The sequence below is a fragment of the Drosophila miranda genome (genome assembly GCF_003369915.1).
Source record: "Drosophila miranda strain MSH22 chromosome Y unlocalized genomic scaffold, D.miranda_PacBio2.1 Contig_Y2_pilon, whole genome shotgun sequence".
NCBI lineage: Eukaryota > Metazoa > Arthropoda > Insecta > Diptera > Drosophilidae > Drosophila > Drosophila miranda.
This window is the reverse complement of record NW_022881614.1, coordinates 35,832,410-35,854,304: the sequence shown is the minus strand read 5'-3', so window position 1 is coordinate 35,854,304 and position 21,895 is coordinate 35,832,410. Positions and strand designations below refer to the sequence as shown.

General features: G+C 42.0%; 1 protein-coding gene and 1 long non-coding RNA gene across 4 annotated transcripts in view; one reads left to right on the top strand and one right to left on the bottom strand.

The window, feature by feature from the left end:
• LOC108160677 (voltage-dependent calcium channel subunit alpha-2/delta-3) overlaps positions 1-21,895 on the top strand; it is a 136,106-nt gene that overhangs the window by 53,467 nt on the left and 60,744 nt on the right. The window lies entirely within an intron of this gene.
• LOC117192544 lies at positions 13,180-21,134 on the bottom strand. The gene is made up of 2 exons (XR_004474371.1): positions 20,953-21,134; positions 13,180-13,518 (listed from the first exon to the last, which is right to left on the bottom strand). It is a non-coding gene; the product is annotated as an uncharacterized LOC117192544 (long non-coding RNA).

The window sequence follows — 21,895 nt, the reverse complement described above, 5'->3', positions numbered from 1 at the left end:
CAATTTGCAGTGGCTACGCAGCGCCCGACGTCACGCTCAGACTGATTTTCTGTCTCTCTCGCACGCACTCTTTGTCGTGTCGTTTAATATTAGCGGCGTCTGCCGGAGGAGAGCCATACTGACTTAGTATCGGGGATAACCGTAGAGTTGCGGTGTCCGCAGCAACTCACAACGTTCCCCCTCGTTTTGTGTTAGTATTTGTTTCCTTTATATAAACCTAGATTATTAATTAATAATGTTCAAGATAAATAAGAAAATATAATGGATATAAAATGAATATTTGAAAAGAGTCATGAGTGAATAGAAAACGGTAGTTGGGTGGGACGAGAGCGAGAAGAAGAGCGGGACCCTGAATATGAAATGGGGGCGAATGTTTTTTTTATACCCGATACTCAAAATGAGTATTGGGGTATATTAGATTTGTGGTAAAAGTGGATGTGTGTAACATCCAGAAGGAATCGTTTCCGACCTCATAAAGTATATATATTCTTGATCAGCATCAATAGCCGAGTCGATTGAGCCCTGTCTGTCTGTCCGTCCGTCCGTCTGTCCGTCCCCTTCAGCGCCTAGTGCTCAAAGACTATAAGAGCTAGAGCAACGATGTTTTGGATCCAGACTTCTGTGATATGTCACTGCTACAAAAATATTTCAAAACTTCGCCCCGCCCACGTCCGCCCCCACAAAGGACGAAAATCTGTGGCATCCACAATATTGCACATTCGAGAAAACTAAAAACGCAGAATCATAGATAATGATCATATATATCAGATTGCTGAATCTGGATCAGATCAGATCATTCTTATAGCCAAAAGGAACAAATCAATTTGCACTGGCTACGCAGCACCCGACGTCACGCTCAGACTGATTTTCTGTCTCTCTCGCACGCACTCTTTGTCGTGTGGTTCAATATTAGCGGCGTCTGCCGCAGGAGAGCCATACTGACTTAGTATCGGGTATAACTGTAGAGTTGCGGTGTCCGCAGCAGCTCACAACGTTCCACCTCGTTATACCCGATACTCAAAATGAGTATTGGGGTATATTAGATTTGTGGTAAAAGTGGATGTGTGTAACGTCCAGAAGGAATCGTTTCCGACCCCATAAAGTATATATATTCTTGATCAGCATCAATAGCCGAGTCGATTGAGCCCTGTCTGTCTGTCCGTCTGTCCGTCCGTCCGTCCGTCCGTCCGTCCGTCTGTACGTCTGTCCGTCCCCTTCAGCGCCTAGTGCTCAAAGACTATAAGAGCTAGAGCAACGATGTTTTGGATCCAGACTTCTGTGATATGTCACTGCTACAAAAATATTTCAAAACTTCGCCCCGCCCACGTCCGCCCCCACAAAGGACGAAAATCTGTGGCATCCACAATATTACACATTCGAGAAAACTAAAAACGCAGAATCATAGATAATGATCATATATATCAGATTGCTGAATCTGGATCAGATCAGATCATTTTTATAGCCAATAGGAACAAATCAATTTGCAGTGGCTACGCAGCGCCCGACGTCACGCTCAGACTGATTTTCTGTCTCTCTCGCTCGCACTCTTTGTCGTGTCGTTTAATATTAGCGGCGTCTGCCGGAGGAGAGCCATACTGACTTAGTATCGGGTATAACCGTAGAGCTGAGGTGTCCGCAGCAACTCACAACGTTCCCCCTCGTTTTGTGTTAGTATTTGTTTCCTTTATATAAACCTAGATTATTAATTAATAATGTTCAAGATAAATAAGAAAATATAATGGATATAAAATGAATATTTGAAAAGAGTCATTAGTGAATAGAAAACGGTAGTTGGGTGGGACGAGAGCGAGAAGAAGAGCGGGACCCTGAATATGAAATGGGAGCGAATGTTTTTTTTATACCCGATACTCAAAATGAGTATTGGGGTATATTAGATTTGTGGTAAAAGTGGATGTGTGTAACGTCCAGAAGGAATCGTTTCCGACCTCATAAAGTATATATATTCTTGATCAGCATCAATAGCCGAGTCGATTGAGCCCTGTCTGTCTGTCCGTCCGTCCGTCTGTCCGTCTGTCCGTCCCCTTCAGCGCCTAGTGCTCAAAGACTATAAGAGCTAGAGCAACGATGTTTTGGATCCAGACTTCTGTGATATGTCAATGCTACAAAAATATTTCAAAACTTCGCCCCGCCCACGTCCGCCCCAGAAAGGACGAAAATCTGTGGCCTTCACAATTTTAAAGATATGAGAAAACCAAAAACGTAGAGTTGTAGAGAATGACCATATCTTTAAGACTGCGGAATCTGAATTGGATCGTATTATTATTATAGCCAGCATCAAGAAAACAATTTCATTTTTTCTCGCCCTGTCTCTCTCTAACACACACGTAGCATAGGCGGCTTTGCTTAGAGTAAAACATTAGCGCCTAGATCTCAGAGACTACAAAAGCTAGAGCAACCAAATTTGGTATCCACACTCCTAATATATCGGACCGAGACGAGTTTGTTTCAAAATTTCGCCACACCCCCTTCCGCCCCCGCAAAGGACGAAAATCTGGGGATATTCAAAAATCTCAGAGACTATTAAGGCTAGAGTAACCAAATTTGGTATCCGCACTCCTGTTAGATCTTACTATAAAACGTGTATCTCAAAATTTCGCCCCACCTCCTTCCGCCCACACAAAGGACGAAAATCTGTTGCATCCACAATATTGCACATTCGAGAAAACTAAAAACGCAGAATCATAGATAATGACCATATCTATCAGATTGCTGAATCTGGATCAGATCAGATCAGTTTTATAGCCAATAGGAACAAATCAATTTGCAGTGGCTACGCAGCGCCCGACGTCACGCTCAGACTGATTTTCTGTCTCTCTCGCACGCACTCTTTGTCGTGTCGTTAATATTAGCGGCCTCTGCCGGAGGAGAGCCATACTGACTTAGTATCGGGTATAACCGTAGAGTTGCGGTGTCCGCAGCAACTCACAACGTTCCCCCTCGTTTTTTTACCTCAAAATGAGTGTTGGGGTATATTAGATTTGTGGTAAAAGTGGATGTGTGTAACGTCCAGAAGGAATCGTTTCCGACCCCATAAAGTATATATATTCTTGATCAGCATCAATAGCCGAGTCGATTGAGCCCTGTCTGTCTGTCCGTCTGTCCGTCCGTCCGTCCGTCCGTCCGTCCGTCCCCTTCAGCGCCTAGTGCTCAAAGACTATAAGAGCTAGAGCAACGATGTTTTGGATCCAGACTTCTGTGATATGTCACTGTTACAAAAATATTTCAAAACTTCGCCCCGCCCACTTCCGCCCCCACAAAGGACGAAAATCTGTGGCATCCACATTTTTAAAGATACGATAAAGCCAAAAACGCAGAATCGTAGAGGATGACGATATGTTCTAGAGTGTAAAATCTCAACCAGATCGTATAATTATTATAGCCAGAATCAAGAAAACAATTTCATTCTTTCTCGCTCTGTCTCTCTCTAACACACAGGTTTCATGGTCGGCTTTGCCAATTGCAAAATATGAGTTCAAGGTTCTCAGAACCTATAAGAGCCAGAGCAACCAAATTTGGTATCCACACTCCTGTGATATCGGACCTTGACCGTTTCGTGTCCAAATTTCGCCACACCCCCTTCCGCCCCCGCAAAGGACGAAAATCTGGGGCATCCACAAATCTCAGAGACTATTAAGGCTAGAGTAACCAAATTTGGTATCCGCACTTCTGTTAGATCTCACTATAAAACTTATATCTCAGAATTTCGCCCCACCCCCTTCCGCCCCCACAAAGGACGAAAATCTGTTGCATCCACAATATTGCAGATTCGAGAAAACTAAAAACGCAGAATCATAGACAATGACCATATCTATCAGACTGCTGAATCTGGATCAGATCGGATCATTTTTATACCCAAAAGGAACAAATCAATTTGCACTGGCTACGCGGCGCCCGACGTCACGCTCAGACTGATTTTCTGTCTCTCTCGCACTCACTCTTTGTCGTGTCGTTTAATATTAGCGGCGTCTGCCGGAGGAGAGCCATACTGACTAAGTATCGGGTATAACTGTAGAGTTGCGGTGTCCGCAGCAACTCACAACGTTCCCCCTCGTTTTGTGTTGGGGCTGCTCACCTCCAAGCGGAAACTACAGAAAAAGTCGGAAAATCTAACTTCGAGGCTCTTAGCACTGTCGAAGGCCGGTACTCACGTTTTCGATTAGAGCCCAATCTGCTTTCTTGGGTTCTTTTTTTTCCGATCGAGTGCACTTTGGTTTCACACCACGGTTATTTACGGCGGTTTAATTTTATTTTTATACCCGATACTCAAAATGAGTATTGGGGTATATTAGATTTGTGGTAAAAGTGGATATGTGTAACGTCCAGAAGGAATCGTTTCCGACCCCATAAAGTATATATATTCTTGATCAGCATCAATAGCCGAGTCGATTGAGCCCTGTCTGTCTGTCCGTCTGTCCGTCCGTCCGTCCGTCTGTCCGTCCGTCCATCCGTCCGTCCCCTTCAGCGCCTAGTGCTCAAAGACTATAAGAGCTAGAGCAACGATGTTTTGGATCCAGACATCTGTGATATGTCACTGCTACAAAAATATTTCAAAACTTTGCCCCGCTCACTTCCGCCCCCACAAAGGACGAAAATCTGTGGCATCCACATTTTTAAAGATACGATAAAACCAAAAACGCAGAATCGTAGAGGATGACTATATGTTCTAGAGTGTAAAATCTCAACCAGATCGTATAATTATTATAGCCAAAAATAAGAAAACAATTTCATTCTTTCTCGCCCTGTCTCTCTCTAACACACAGGTTTCATGGTCGGCTTTGCCAATTGCAAAATATGAGTTCAAGGATCTCAGAACCTATAAGAGCCAGAGCAACCAAATTTGGTATCCACACTCCTGTGATATCGGACCTTGACCGTTTCGTGTCCAAATTTCGCCACACCCCCTTCCGCCCCCGCAAAGGACGAAAATCTGGGGCATCCACAAATCTCAGAGACTATTAAGGCTAGAGTGACCAAATTTAGTATCCGTACTTCTGTTAGATCTCACTATAAAACGTATATCTCAAAATTTCGCCTCATCCCCTTCCGCCCACACAAAGGACCAAAATCTGTTGCATCCACAATATTGAAGATACGAAAAAACTAAAAACGCAGAATCATAGATAATGACCATATCTATCAGATTCCTGAATCTGGATCAGATTGGATCATTTTTATAGCCAATAGGAACAAATCAATTTGCAGTTGTTACGCAGCGCCCGACGTCACGCTCAGACTGATTTTCTGTCTCTCTCGCACGCACTCTTTGTCGTGTCGTTTAATATTAGCAGCGTCTGCCGGAGGAGAGCCATACTGACTAAGTATCGGGTATAACTGTAGAGTTGCGGTGTCCGCAGCAACTCACAACGTTCCCCCTCGTTTTTTTTCTCACCGCGCAACTGAATGCTTGTACGGCCACGAGGAGAAAGAAAGATTTGGGCGGATCTACTGACCAACAAAAATGTTGTTCTCCGGATCTGCCTTTGCACGATCCTTCGCCATTCACCTTGAATGGTTATGGACATGGTGGGGAGATTTTTGTACGTTTTTAAGCATATTCTTAATGTCAACCCTAGGTGGCGCTAGCCCCCACACGACCAGGAACATTTAACATGTAACACCACAACAAGAAATTAAGCCAACCTAACTATACACTAACTATGGGGAATAAACTTAATAATTAATAAGTATCTCGGTGAGGTGTGATATATACTTGTATAAATAATATAATATATATAAATATATTTATATATATAATATACATAAATATATAAATTGTACAAATACCATCGGGCATACTTTCAGGCGAAGAACACAAATATGCTTTCCTATCCGCCCGACAAGCGACCACTACAAATCCCCCGGCCAAGATCACACTTTGGTGTTAATCACATCAAAGGGTGATAGACGCTTGGAGGAAAACCGTTAACCTGTATTAGGATGGTCACTGCTTTATGTCTTTAGCGTGGTATTTTCCGATAAGTCTACCTTGGGGATCTTCCAACTCGTAATAACTGTGACCAAGCCTACGTTTCATTCTAGCTTTTACAAAAGTAGGAGCTAGTTTTGCGCTGAAACCTTTAACGAAATTGCTCTGCTGAAAGTTGCGTCTGTAGACCTCCTGGCCAACTTTGAACGCCACTTCACGACTTCGAAGGTTGTACTGCTGTTCGTTTCGTTGGTGTTGTTTTTGTATTGTTCGTTGGGCTGTTTTTCGAATCACATCAAACGAATCTTCCCCACCAAAACTCACTGTACGATCTTCTAAGACCTGCAAATTTCGTAAGAGCTGATAGGTGTCTCCATTGGTGATCATGTGGTGTCCAAATGCAACCCGATAGGGGCTGTCGTTTAGGGCTGAATGCAGACTAGATCGTAAGGCACAACTAATAGAACTAAGCTGCTCATCCCAATTAGTTTGATCTGGCTTGATGTAAGCTTTAATGGCGGCAATAACGGATCTGTTAACGCGTTCCGATGCGTTGGCATGAGGTGCGTACACAGCCGTATAAAAATGCTGCACATTGTACTTTTTCAACAGCGAATTAAAGTGATGGGACTTAAATTGTACTCCATTGTCGGACACAACCACTTCGGGTACCCCGAAGCAATGGAATAGGTCCTCTTCCATGAATCGAGTTATCGCCTCCGCTGTAAATTTCTTTACGGGTTTTAAAAACGGATATTTTGAAAGATGGTCCAAAACAACGAAGATACCGATATTTCCGGATTTGCTTCGTGGATACGGACCCAGGAAATCCACAAACAACTTCTGAAACACTCGTTGAGTTTCCTTCACTGGAGCTAATGGGGGTCGTAACGAACGATTCGGGTACTTGGTGCACTTGCAGACCGAACAGCTGTTTATGAACGCTCTCACATCGGTTACTAAACTTGGCCAATAATAATAACGTCGAACTCTCTCCAACGTTTTATTAATGCCGCTATGAGCTGCTAGCGACTGTTCGTGACTCTGTTTTAGTACTTCGGACACCAGCTCCGTTGGAACCCACAGCTTCCAACACAGGTCGTCAGCGATCTGATCAGCAGCCGATTGTGACAATAACCACTTCAATGATGCATGGTCGGTATGGATGGAGAACTCTTGTCCTTCCACATAAGTTCGAAACTTCCTCACACACATTATGGCTGCCAAACACTCTTTCTCCGTAACTGAATAGTTTCGCTGACACTGATTCAGCTTGCGAGACATGAATGCGATTGGGATGTCATTACCATCGCTATCAGTTTGCATTAACACGCCTCCAACTCCGGTGTGGCTGGCATCGCAATGAATGGCAAATGGAATGGTAAAGTCGGGGCTATGTAGGACTGGTGCCTCGCACATTTGGTCTTTTAAACTTTCAAACGACCTTTGCGCTTCGTTGGTCCATACAAACGATCGACGTTGCTTTAGTGTATCTGATATTGGGGCAGCAATTCCGGCATAGTTTTTAATAAATTTATGGTACCAGCCAGTGGTTCCCAAAAATCGTCGCACTTGCTTCACCGATCGAGGCACTGGAAACTCCCGAATAGCAGCAACTTTTTCGGGATCCGTTTGTATCATCCCATACCCTATCACGTGGCGCAGGTATTTCACTTCCTTCAGGCAAAATTTGCTCTTCTCTACGTTTATCGTCAGTCCAGCTTGAGACAGCCGGTCGGCCAGCGCTTTCAACACGGACATGTGCTTCTCGAAGGACTCCGAAATCACCAATAAGTCGTCGAGATAAATGAAAATCTCATTTCGCAAAGATGTTGGGATAACTTTATCTATCAGTTTGGACATGGTCTGTGGGGCATTGCATAAGCCAAACGGCATCACCGTGAATTGATATAGCGGCCTCCCAGGCACAGCAAAAGCCGTCTTCTCCCGTGCCCTTGGAGTAAGCGGAATCTGCCAGTAAGCATCTTTAAGATCGATGCTTGAAATGAACTGCGCTTTTGGAAGTCTACTTAAAATGCCATCAATGAGGGGCATAGGGTAAGCATTTTTGACTGTTACTCCGTTAACTTTCCGGCTATCAAGGCAAAGGCGAACCTTACCTGGCTTACGCACAATTACTACAGGGGAAGACCACGGGCTGTCTGATTCTTCAATCACCCCAAGGCCTAACATTCGGTCATACGAAGAGTTGGACCGATACATTTTTCGACTGCAGGCGACACTGCGTAGTGACGTTGTTTTATGGGCCGAGTCTCTGAAATTTCTATGTCATGTGTAAGCCAGTTTGTCTTTCCTAATCCTTTTTCGGCAAACGAAGGGAACATCTGTACTATCGCTACTAGTTCCTTCTGCTGTAATTCCGACAAAGGTATTTGCATCGGGTTGTCAAAGTTTATAGCCGCCAAACTGTTATTATTCGCTTTGCTCATTAAGAAGAACGGCAGTAGATTAAAGCTTCTCCAAAAGTCTATTCCTAGATATAACTCCTGCGATAACGATGGTACAAGATAAAGGCATATTCGTTTGGAATTTCCACGAAAGCAAATGAGTGTGGAGATCCTACCTAGAATAACTTGCTTTTTCCCATCTGCGGTTCGCACGGCTGACTTCATCGGCTTGACCTCAGGGTTTGTTCGAGCTAACTCTTCTGCAAATTTACCCCCAAGGCAGCTGATTAAGGCGCCTGTGTCCATTAATCCACTTATCGTCTTGCCAAACAGAGTGACATTGGCGTAGAGTCGTAGATCAGATACATTACTAATAACAGAGGCTAATAATGCTCTGCGCGCATTTTTACTCTGCGTGCGGAACAGCTTCCTACGCTTACGGTCTCGAGTTTTGCTAGGCGCAGGGGTCGTTTCCTGATCGTCGTCCTGTACTGGTATCATAGTGGTCGTTATCATGTCAGGAGGTAGGGGGAGTGAGCTTGACGTAGCCCCGGTTACTCCGTATTCGTCGCCTTCGACACTAATTTGCGTGCACTCGATATCGGTGCACGAGCCAACTCGTTTTTTGACGAGCTACATTTTCGGCACTATGGTTTATATGTGTCCCGCTTACCACATCCATAACAGAATACTTTACGCTCCGCTTCGCACTCTTGATATCGGTGGCCTTGTTTATTGCAATTCCAGCAAGAAAGCGTCATCGCGTCGATATCAAACGCGTCAGCTTCTTCCGAATCTGCTTCTGCCAGAACTTCTGTCTGGATGGACATTTCGTTCACCTGGGATTGGCTTAGCAGTGTTTTCGATGAACCTTTCACGCTTGCGGACCACTTGTCGCAACTGCACAATGTTCGGTATGGGCACATATAAAATCTCATGTTGTATCTCATTGAGCAGATTTGCTCGCAACACCTCTAACAAGGACTGCTCGGTCATCGGCTGCACGAGCTTGTCTGCAAGCGCCACTATGGCCTCATAAAAACTGTCAAACGGTTCGTTGACTTTCTGCTTCCTCTGGGTGATCGCGGTTCTGATTTCTAAATCTGTTCTGCCGTCCGAAAACTGCGATCTCAGAGCAATACAGAGATCAATCCAGCGCACTCTTGGTACGCTTTTATTATACCTCCAGTACCATTCACCCGCGCTTCCTTCGAACAGGTTGCTCGCGTAGCGAGATAACAATTCAAAATTGCTATCTAATGTCTGGCTGGTCAGAGCTTCGACGCGATACAAAAAGTCATCTATTGACATAGGGGAGCGCCCTGAGAATCTCAACTTCCAGTTCGCGATTATCTGGCTAATCCGATCCGCGCGCAACTGATGTGATTGCTGCGACTCGGGTGGGGCTGACAAGTTAGTCGGTCGCTCGGACGCTGAGTTTGGTAATGCTGCGTTTTTCCTGGCGGATAACCTAAAGAGTTGCTCAAAGGATTGATTTGACCTAACGGGAGAGGACTGCCTATGGGCTGGGTGTACCCTTTCCGTTGGAACTGGAGCTGCATTCTGGAGCGACAATCTTTGAAACCCCGCTTCAATCGCGTTAGCTAGCATTTGAGTGTGCTGTGCTAGTGCGGCTGTCACTGCGTCCGCAATGGTCTGTTGCAAGCTACCATCCGTGGCTGGCAGACCCGTTCGAGCTGCCGAAGCTGACACCACTGCTGCCGCACCCTGGTTAGTTGCCTGAGGCTTGAGCTGCTTCTAGTTCTTCTGCCAAATTAAGGGTCGATTTGCTCCGCGCAGTTCTGCACACTGGACAGACTTTCTTATTTCCTGAACGTGCACTAAAGCAGGTGTGATGGAAATAGTGGTTACAGCTGGTAGCTAATAGTTGGCCTGGGTATTCGACTTCTTGCGTGCAAATTAAATAACTGCGGTAGCGGATTGCGTTTTTAAAAAGTTTTTATTTAACTTCTAAGCTTACAGATATAGATTTAAGTTGAGGGTCACAAAGGATTCCGGACAAAGGGCTTGCGCGATCTTAGTTTTTAGCTCGACTTTTCGGTGTCGCTTCTGGATCAAGACTGACTTGAACTTTTTGATCTTTGCATCGTCGATCCCTTTCGGGAATAGTTTTTCTATAAACATTTCAATTGATTTCGCCATCCCGAGTATTGGATTTCGTCATCCAAAGAGAGAACTTTAAAATGCCTAAAGTGCAGGATCTGCAGAAAGCCGGGTGTGAGATTGTTTATGAGAAGCCGGGTGTGGGCAAACATTGGTTTTCCATTTAGGCGAGTGTCAAAGATTGGGATTGTGGCGGGAGACATTGAGATTGTACATCTTAGAACTCAATTAGGCGGAGGCCCAAGATTGAAATTGTTTTCGTTTTGGAAAGCCAAAGATTGTTTACAACTCGTATAAGAGCTCAATAGAATTGGGTACGTTAACTCCCCCCATTCTTAAATGTTTCGTCCCGATACATTTTGAAGTTCTGATAGAGCTCTAATTTCTTCTGACAGTATTTGAATGCTGCTTTCCACTATTTCTTCTGACGGTATTCTTATTGATTTAATAAGTACAAATTTGGTTAGTTTATAGCCGAAGTAAAATAACATTATCAATATCAAAATGATTAAAAATAATGTTGTTAATGGTAAGGCCGTATTACCTAATGTTATAAGGGGATTTAAAATATTAACATTATCAAAAGAAAATTGCTTATCATTCGATTGTATATAATCAACTAATTCAAAATCGCTATATCTATGATGCGATATACATATATCTTAGAATTTTACCGTTATCATTTATGTGGGTTATATTATTTATTAAAATTGTGTTGTTGAATATAAGGAGATACGAACCTAACAAAGTAGTATTGTCTACGATATTTTTTCCTGAAACTAATATGGCACCATCCTGAATGATGTCTATATCTTTGTTTTTTTCCCTTTTTTTAGTGCAGTTGGCTTAAAAGCCATTAAGTTAATTGGAGAAACAGGTCTTCTTTAAATTTATTTGTGCGTAATTGTTAAAAGTTTCACTTTTAAAATTATTCATTAAATAGTATTTCTCCTTACATTCACAAGCTTTTACACTTATAACTAACATTCCATCATTTTGTGAGATGGCTCTTGCATGGTAAAACTTGCAAATATCTTTAATTTGAGGATATTTTATATAAATGATTATTAAATCTGCATTTCGAATTATTTTAACCGTTGCAATGTCCAGCAGATCAGACAGTTCAACAGGATGTTTTTCATGCTTATAAATGTCCTCTATTTCGTTTTTATTTAAAATTTTTGTATTGAAAATGTTTACTTTTAAGAGGGTTATGGTATCAACTAAATTTAGTAGGTCAAAAGTTATTAATTTTAAACGATGCTTTCTCAGTATCGTTTCTTCATTGAAGATGACATTTTTTAATGAATTTGATAGCAATTCAATTTATTTGAAAAATTTGGAATTTATTACAAATTGTTTATTATTATTTTCAGTTAATTCATTTACTTTATTTTGTATTTTCAAAAAGTCGTCATGATCAGGGCTGCCTGCTATCCATTTCCAAATGGTACCTAATTCATTAATTCCCCTTTTATTCCGTTTTGGAACTAATTCTGAAATCATTAATTTAAATAGACTTAAGTCCATTGATATTTCCCACTCATCGTCTGAATTAATTGATTTGTTGACATATTTGGATTCTATATCAATTTATTGTGAATTGCGCCTTTTGTCATGTATTAAATAGAGAACGACGCGTCTGTGCTCATAAGTGGTTTATTCAGAACTGAAGAGATGACATGTGTACATATGTACTTACATACGAATAGGAGAGACGAGAGATAACAGAGGCTCTCGCTGTTCATGTACATTATGTTAATTAGCGTTGCCAGACAGATCATATTATGGTTACACTTCAAATTTCAACACTTTTGCTTAAGCATAATATTTTGTGATTACAATGTGTTAATCAATTAATCCAAGCGATTTTACAAATCTATAATGCTTTTGCTTACATAAACTTTTGGTTAATACATCGGCAACGTTTTTCTGTGTGGATACATATTCAAGTTTTATCTCTTTACTTTCTACTTTGTCTCTAACAAAATGATATTTTAAATCTATATGCTTTGTGCGTTTATGGTGAATAGGATTTTTCGCAATATGATGCGCACTGAGGTTGTCACCATAGATAGTCATTGGCCCTTGATTTGAGTATCCAATCTCTTGCAACAGAACTTGTAGATATACTGCTTCTCTAGCGGCTGTTGATAGCGCCACATACTCTGCTTCGGTGCTGCTCATGGCGACGACGCTCTGCTTGGCTGATGTCCACGAAAACGCACTACCAGCTAGTAAGAAAACGTATCCGGAATATGATTTTCGGTCCAGCTTGTCATTTGCCCAATCAGCATCGGCGAACCCTTTTACTGGCTCTCCAGACTTTTGGTAGATGATGCTCATATTCATTGTGCCTCGTAAATAGCGCAACACATGCTTAGCTGCAGTTTCGTGCTCCACATGAGGGTCTTGGTTTCGCTGTGATAGTTTGCTCACAGCATGAAGAATGTCGGGCCGGCTCAAAACTGCTAAGTACATGAGCGAACCAATTAGTGTTTGCCTTCTCGATGAATTTCCATGCCTAGGAAAAAGTTGAGCTGACCTCCATCTTTCATCTCAAATACGGATGCGATATTTTGCTTGATCGCGCTGACGTCCATCTCTTTTGGACAGATGATTATCAGGTCGTCGACGTAAACTGCTATATAACTGAAGCCATGTTGATGCTGTTTGACGTATAGACATGGCTCGTGTTGACTTTTTTTAAAGCCCATGTTAACCAGCACCTCGTTCAATGTGTCATTCCAGACACGTCCAGACTGCTTCAGCCCATAGATAGCCTTTTGAAGTTTGAGTACCTTGTGGGGGTTCTGCTCATCTATAAAGCCTACGGGTTGCTTCATATAGACGACTTCTTGGAGTTTACCGTTGAGATACGCGTTAGAGATATCCACCTGATGCATGTGTAACTGCTTTTCTGCAGCAATCGCAAATAACATTCGGATTGTCTCATAACGTATCACTGGAGAATATGTCTCCCAGTAGTTTACGCCAAACTGCTGGCCACATCCTTGTGCCACAAGTCTCGACTTAAGCCTTTCAATGTCACCGTTTTGGTTGCGTTTGATTCTGAAAACCCATTTTGAACCTATAGCCTTTTTTCCGGGCGGAAGATAGACAGGAGTCCATGTATTATTTGACACGAGTGCATCGAATTCCTTTCGCATAGATTTTTTCCATTCTTCTGCATCGTGGCTTTGCAACGCCTCTGCAACGGTCCGTGGAGTCTCAATGTCATCGGAGCAGCTAAGATTGTTGAGGACATTGTACTGCTTCTTTGGTCTGCCAGGTTGACCAGTACGAATGATTTTTGGCCTTCCTGGGCCACGTATTTGTGGAATGTCTTCTTCGTCTGAGCTTCGGCTCTGTTCTGGATCGCTTGCACTTACGAAGTACTCCTCATCATCATCGCTGTTGTCAATGTTGCTAATCGTTTCGTCTTCGGGCTCAACAACAGTTAGTACCTGCACAAGTTCTTCGTTTGACTCAAAGCGTATGATGATTTTTGCAAGATCCTCAGTCTGATCTCCATTTTCGTAAATATCATTTACTTCCTTGACGAACTCACCCTCAACAATTTTGACGTCTCGGCGTTCCGCTATCATTCGCTTTTCTTGGTCATATAAACGATATGCTTTTGCTGCAAAAGAGTAGCCAACAAAAATGTATTCCTTTCCTTTTGCAACGAATTTGCCTTTTTTGGTTTTTTCCAGTGCAAATGCGCGTGAACCAAAGATTTTCAATGGTTTACCGACGGCTTGCGCTTGTTCCAAGCCTCGAAGGGGGTGCATCCATTTAACGCTCTGGTCGGACATCTATTTCTCAAATATACTGCAGTTTGAACGGCTTCAGCCCACAAAATTCTTTTAAATTTGCATGAATTAACATACTCCTAGCCATTTCAACGATTGTACGATTTGCGCGCTCAGCAACGCTTAGGTGTGTAAGGCACCGTTAGTTCTCTTTTTATTCCGCACGCATTTAAAAAATTTGTAAATTCATTGTTTATGTACTCAGTACCGTTATCGCTTCGCAAGGCTTTGATTGTTTTTTCGGTTTGGCACTCAACATAACTTTTATACATTTTAAATTTCTCAAAAACTTCATTTTTGGCGCGCATAAAATATACGTGAATTTTTCGCGAGTAATCGTCTATAAATTTAACAAAATAACGGTTTCCAGCCAGAGATTTAACATTCATAGGTCCGCATACGTCGGTATGGATCAATTCGAGAACACTTTTCGTAACACGTTCTGCCTTTGTTGGGAACGGCAATGCACATATTTTAGCCTTATTGCATGTGTCGCAATTTGTGTTTACGGATACGTTTTTAATTTTCATCCCGATTACACGTTCTTTCTCACAAAGATTCTTTAAATTTTGAAAATTTAAATGCCCGTAGTGGCTATGCCATTTTTTTGCAAGAGATATATCGGATATCAAATCCACTGCATCAGTGGTTTTTTCCACTCCATACACGTATAAATTGTTTTCTTGTACCGCTCGCAACATTATATGTCCATGTTTATTTCGCACTAAAGCTTCTGAATTTCCGAATGTAGTGACATTCCCGAACTCGGCTGCTTTGCTCACCGACAAAAAATTCATTTTTAAATCCGGCACATACAACACGTTTCGCAATTCTATATTTGTTTCATTTGATTTAATTTTTACAGTTCCAATACCTAGGGACTCAATATACTTTTCTGCAGCCAACATAATGGTTGTGTTTTTCTTATTAAAGGTTTCAAACAAATTTTTATTACAACACATATGCGATGTTGCCCCCCACTGTCGATACACCAAGAATTTTTTCGCTGCTTAACAACGCAGCTGTGCATTAAACAGTTTGATTTTTCATCCCTTACGCACTCTTTCGTATTATCTTTGTTGCTTTTGCACTCGGAAGCGCGGTGCCCGCTTTGTTTACATTTGTAGCTGGTCCCATAACCTATTGTGAATTGCGCCTTTTGTCATGTATTAAATAGAGAACGACGCGTCTGTGCTCATAAGTGGTTTATTCAGAACTGAAGAGATGACATGTGTACATATGTACTTACATACGAATAGGAGAGACGAGAGATAACAGAGGCTCTCGCTGTTCATGTACATTATGTTAATTAGCGTTGCCAGACAGATCATATTATGGTTACACTTCAAATTTCAACACTTTTGCTTAAGCATAATATTTTGTGATTACAATGTGTTAATCAATTAATCCAAGCGATTTTACAAATCTATAATGCTTTTGCTTACATAAACTTTTGGTTAATACATCGGCAACGTTTTTCTGTGTGGATACATATTCAAGTTTTATCTCTTTACTTTCTACTTTGTCTCTAACAAAATGATATTTTAAATCTATATGCTTTGTGCGTTTATGGTGAATCGGATTTTTCGCAATATGATGCGCACTGAGGTTGTTACAATAGATAGTCATTGGCCCTTGATTTGAGTATCCAATCTCTTGCAACAGAACTTGTAGATATACTGCTTCTCTAGCGGCTGTTGATAGCGCCACATACTCTGCTTCGGTGCTGCTCATGGCGACGACGCTCTGCTTGGCTGATGTCCACGAAAACGCACTACCAGCTAGTAAGAAAACGTATCCGGAATATGATTTTCGGTCCAGCTTGTCATTTGCCCAATCAGCATCGGCGAACCCTTTTACTGGCTCTCCAGACTTTTGGTAGATGATGCTCATATTCATTGTGCCTCGTAAATAGCGCAACACATGCTTAGCTGCAGTTTCGTGCTCCACATGAGGGTCTTGGTTTCGCTGTGATAGTTTGCTCACAGCATGAAGAATGTCGGGCCGGCTCAAAACTGCTAAGTACATGAGCGAACCAATTAGTGTTTGCCTTCTCGATGAATTTCCATGCCTAGGAAAAAGTTGAGCTGACCTCCATCTTTCATCTCAAATACGGATGCGATATTTTGCTTGATCGCGCTGACGTCCATCTCTTTTGGACAGATGATTATCAGGTCGTCGACGTAAACTGCTATATAACTGAAGCCATGTTGATGCTGTTTGACGTATAGACATGGCTCGTGTTGACTTTTTTTAAAGCCCATGTTAACCAGCACCTCGTTCAATGTGTCATTCCAGACACGTCCAGACTGCTTCAGCCCATAGATAGCCTTTTGAAGTTTGAGTACCTTGTGGGGGTTCTGCTCATCTATAAAGCCTACGGGTTGCTTCATATAGACGACTTCTTGGAGTTTACCGTTGAGATACGCGTTAGAGATATCCACCTGATGCATGTGTAACTGCTTTTCTGCAGCAATCGCAAATAACATTCGGATTGTCTCATAACGTATCACTGGAGAATATGTCTCCCAGTAGTTTACGCCAAACTGCTGGCCACATCCTTGTGCCACAAGTCTCGACTTAAACCTTTCAATGTCACCGTTTTGGTTGCGTTTGATTCTGAAAACCCATTTTGAACCTATAGCCTTTTTTCCGGGCGGAAGATAGACAGGAGTCCGTGTATTATTTGACACGAGTGCATCGAATTCCTTTCGCATAGATTTTTTCCATTCTTCTGCATCGTGGCTTTGCAACGCCTCTGCAACGGTCTGTGGAGTCTCAATGTCATCGGAGCAGCTAAGATTGTTGAGGACATTGTACTGCTTCTTTGGTCTGCCAGGTTGACCAGTACGAATGATTTTTGGCCTTCCTGGGCCACGTATTTGTGGAATGTCTTCTTCGTCTGAGCTTCGGCTCTGTTCTGGATCGCTTGCACTTACGAAGTACTCCTCATCATCATCGCTGTTGTCAATGTTGCTAATCGTTTCGTCTTCGGGCTCAACAACAGTTAGTACCTGCACAAGTTCTTCGTTTGACTCAAAGCGTATGATGATTTTTGCAAGATCCTCAGTCTGATCTCCATTTTCGTAAATATCATTTACTTCCTTGACGAACTCACCCTCAACAATTTTGACGTCTCGGCGTTCCACTATCATTCGCTTTTCTTGGTCATATAAACGATATGCTTTTGCTGCAAAAGAGTAGCCAACAAAAATGTATTCCTTTCCTTTTGCAACGAATTTGCCTTTTTTGGTTTTTTCCAGTGCAAATGCGCGTGAACCAAATATTTTCAATGGTTTACCGACGGCTTGCGCTTGTTCCAAGCCTCGAAGGGGGTGCATCCATTTAACGCTCTGGTCGGACATCTATTTCTCAAATATACTGCAGTTTGAACGGCTTCAGCCCACAAAATTCTTTTAAATTTGCATGAATTAACATACTCCTAGCCATTTCAACGATTGTACGATTTGCGCGCTCAGCAACGCTTAGGTGTGTAAGGCACCGTTAGTTCTCTTTTTATTCCGCACGCATTTAAAAAATTTGTAAATTCATTGTTTATGTACTCAGTACCGTTATCGCTTCGCAAGGCTTTGATTGTTTTTTCGGTTTGGCACTCAACATAACTTTTATACATTTTAAATTTCTCAAAAACTTCATTTTTGGCGCGCATAAAATATACGTGAATTTTTCGCGAGTAATCGTCTATAAATGTAACAAAATAACGGTTTCCAGCCAGAGATTTAACATTCATAGGTCCGCATACGTCGGTATGGATCAATTCGAGAACACTTTTCGTAACACGTTCTGCCTTTGTTGGGAACGGCAATGCACATATTTTAGCCTTATTGCATGTGTCGCAATTTGTGTTTACGGATACGTTTTTAATTTTCATCCCGATTACACGTTCTTTCTCACAAAGATTCTTTAAATTTTGAAAATTTAAATGCCCGTAGTGGCTATGCCATTTTTTTGCAAGAGATATATCGGATATCAAATTCATTTTTAAATCCGGCACATACAACACGTTTCGCAATTCTATATTTGTTTCATTTGATTTAATTTTTACAGTTCCAATACCTAGGGACTCAATATACTTTTCTGCAGCCAACATAATGGTTGTGTTTTTCTTATTAAAGGTTTCAAACAAATTTTTATTACAACACATATGCGATGTTGCCCCCCACTGTCGATACACCAAGAATTTTTTCGCTGCTTAACAACGCAGCTGTGCATTAAACAGTTTGATTTTTCATCCCTTACGCACTCTTTCGTATTATCTTTGTTGCTTTTGCACTCGGAAGCGCGGTGCCCGCTTTGTTTACATTTGTAGCATTTTCCTCGAAACTCGCGATGCTCGTTGGATTTCTGGCCGTCTCGTTTGCTGTCTTTTCGACTGGCGCCGTAATTCTTCGAACGCGCACCGTTTCTTTGAGTCTGTGTGTGTGCGTACACTGCCTGTACAGCAAGCTCACGATCGTCTCTTTCGTCTTTACGTGCTCCTTCTTCAAGTATTTTTACTTTTACCGTTTCGAACGACGGCAGACTGTCGCGTGTTTCTATCGCCACGACGAAATTTTCCCAACCGCTGGGCAAGCTCGACAACAACATTATTACTTTTAGCTCGTCTTGAATGTCGATATTTAGCTCGGCTAACTTTTCAGTAATTTCTACGAAAGAATTTACATATTGTACCACGTTATCACCGTTTTGCATATTTTGCCGCAAAAGTTTTTGGTATAACTGTACCTTTCGCACTGGTCCCACTGACACATGTACATCGCGTAATTTTTGCCACGCCTGCTTCGACGTTGTGCACGACTTTATGTGCATCAACTGCGTTGCTTTTACATTTAATATAATACATGCCAACGCCTTTTGATCAGCCTTGTCCCACTGTGCCAAGTGTTCCTGTGTTCCTGCTGCTTCCTCCTGTGGCCTTTCGGTTTTACCACTTACATATGTCCACAAATCCGTTGTGATCAATACACTACGCATGGACATACATATGTAGACCACACATCGTAATTGTCTTCCCCCAATTTTTCAATTTTCAGAGACACACTCATTTTGTTTTAATTGTTACACGCCACTTTCTAACTGGTGCACGATTTATTTGCAATTGCATCAAACAAAATATTAACTTCCAGTTCTACCACGGTTTTTTAATTGTCTTTAATACACGCCCGATCTTTCGGTAATCTGGGCCCATAACCTATTGTGAATTGCGCCTTTTGTCATGTATTAAATAGAGAACGACGCGTCTGTGCTCATAAGTGGTTTATTCAGAACTGAAGAGATGACATGTGTACATATGTACTTACATACGAATAGGAGAGACGAGAGATAACAGAGGCTCTCGCTGTTCATGTACATTATGTTAATTAGCGTTGCCAGACAGATCATATTATGGTTACACTTCAAATTTCAACACTTTTGCTTAAGCATAATATTTTGTGATTACAATGTGTTAATCAATTAATCCAAGCGATTTTACAAATCTATAATGCTTTTGCTTACATAAACTTTTGGTTAATACATCGGCAACGTTTTTCTGTGTGGATACATATTCAAGTTTTATCTCTTTACTTTCTACTTTGTCTCTAACAAAATGATATTTTAAATCTATATGCTTTGTGCGTTTATGGTGAATAGGATTTTTCGCAATATGATGCGCACTGAGGTTGTCACCATAGATAGTCATTGGCCCTTGATTTGAGTATCCAATCTCTTGCAACAGAACTTGTAGATATACTGCTTCTCTAGCGGCTGTTGATAGCGCCACATACTCTGCTTCGGTGCTGCTCATGGCGACGACGCTCTGCTTGGCTGATGTCCACGAAAACGCACTACCAGCTAGTAAGAAAACGTATTCGGAATATGATTTTCGGTCCAGCTTGTCATTTGCCCAATCAGCATCGGCGAACCCTTTTACTGGCTCTCCAGACTTTTGGTAGATGATGCTCATATTCATTGTGCCTCGTAAATAGCGCAATACATGCTTAGCTGCAGTTTCGTGCTCCACATGAGGGTCTTGGTTTCGCTGTGATAGTTTGCTCACAGCATGAAGAATGTCGGGCCAGCTCAAAACTGCTAAGTACATGAGCGAACCAATTAGTGTTTGCCTTCTCGATGAATTTCCATGCCTAGGAAAAAGTTGAGCTGACCTCCATCTTTCATCTCAAATACGGATGCGATATTTTGCTTGATCGCGCTGACGTCCATCTCTTTTGGACAGATGATTATCAGGTCGTCGACGTAAACTGCTATATAACTGAAGCCATGTTGATGCTGTTTGACGTATAGACATGGCTCGTGTTGACTTTTTTTAAAGCCCATGTTAACCAGCACCTCGTTCAATGTGTCATTCCAGACACGTCCAGACTGCTTCAGCCCATAGATAGCCTTTTGAAGTTTGAGTACCTTGTGGGGGTTCTGCTCATCTATAAAGCCTACGGGTTGCTTCATATAGACGACTTCTTGGAGTTTACCGTTGAGATACGCGTTAGAGATATCCACCTGATGCATGTGTAACTGCTTTTCTGCAGCAATCGCAAATAACATTCGGATTGTCTCATAACGTATCACTGGAGAATATGTCTCCCAGTAGTTTACGCCAAACTGCTGGCCACATCCTCCACTTCTTCTTCCCAACTTAAACCTTTCAATGTCACCGTTTTGGTTGCGTTTGATTCTGAAAACCCATTTTGAACCTATAGCCTTTTTTCCGGGCGGAAGATAGACAGGAGTCCATGTATTATTTGACACGAGTGCATCGAATTCCTTTCGCATAGATTTTTTCCATTCTTCTGCATCGTGGCTTTGAAACGCCTCTGCAACGGTCTGGGGAGTCTCAATGTCATCGGAGCAGCTAAGATTGTTGAGGACATTGTACTGCTTCTTTGGTCTGCCAGGTTGACCAGTACGAATGATTTTTGGCCTTCCTGGGCCACGTATTTGTGGAATGTCTTCTTCGTCTGAGCTTCGGCTCTGTTCTGGATCGCTTGCACTTACGAAGTACTCCTCATCATCATCGCTGTTGTCAATGTTGCTAATCGTTTCGTCTTCGGGCTCAACAACAGTTAGTACCTGCACAAGTTCTTCGTTTGACTCAAAGCGTATGATGATTTTTGCAAGATCCTCAGTCTGATCTCCATTTTCGTAAATATCATTTACTTCCTTGACGAACTCACCCTTGTTATGTGCCAGAAATTCATATTCGTAGAGGTGTTAGATTGTATGTACGGATGGAGGTTGTACATACTTTTTTTGACGGTCAGACACCAATAGTATAGCAGGATTTCGGAACGTTTACCTCTAGCTATGCTCTAACTAGCTCGCCGGAATGTCGTGGGATCTTTCCTACTCTCCTATCTGCTATACGAACACATTCGCAAAGATGTTTTAGGTACACTTGATTTAATGTTCAAAAGGAACTCTACAAAAGAAATCAAAAAGAAAAGAATGTGAATTTTAACTAACTGTTTAACCGACTACCGACAAATAGTCAGGCTATATTCCGTCGCTCTTGGGGAACTCAGATGACTTTGACCCCTTCTCTACCCTCCCTACCTTTGTATGCCGTTTAATCGACAGCATAACCC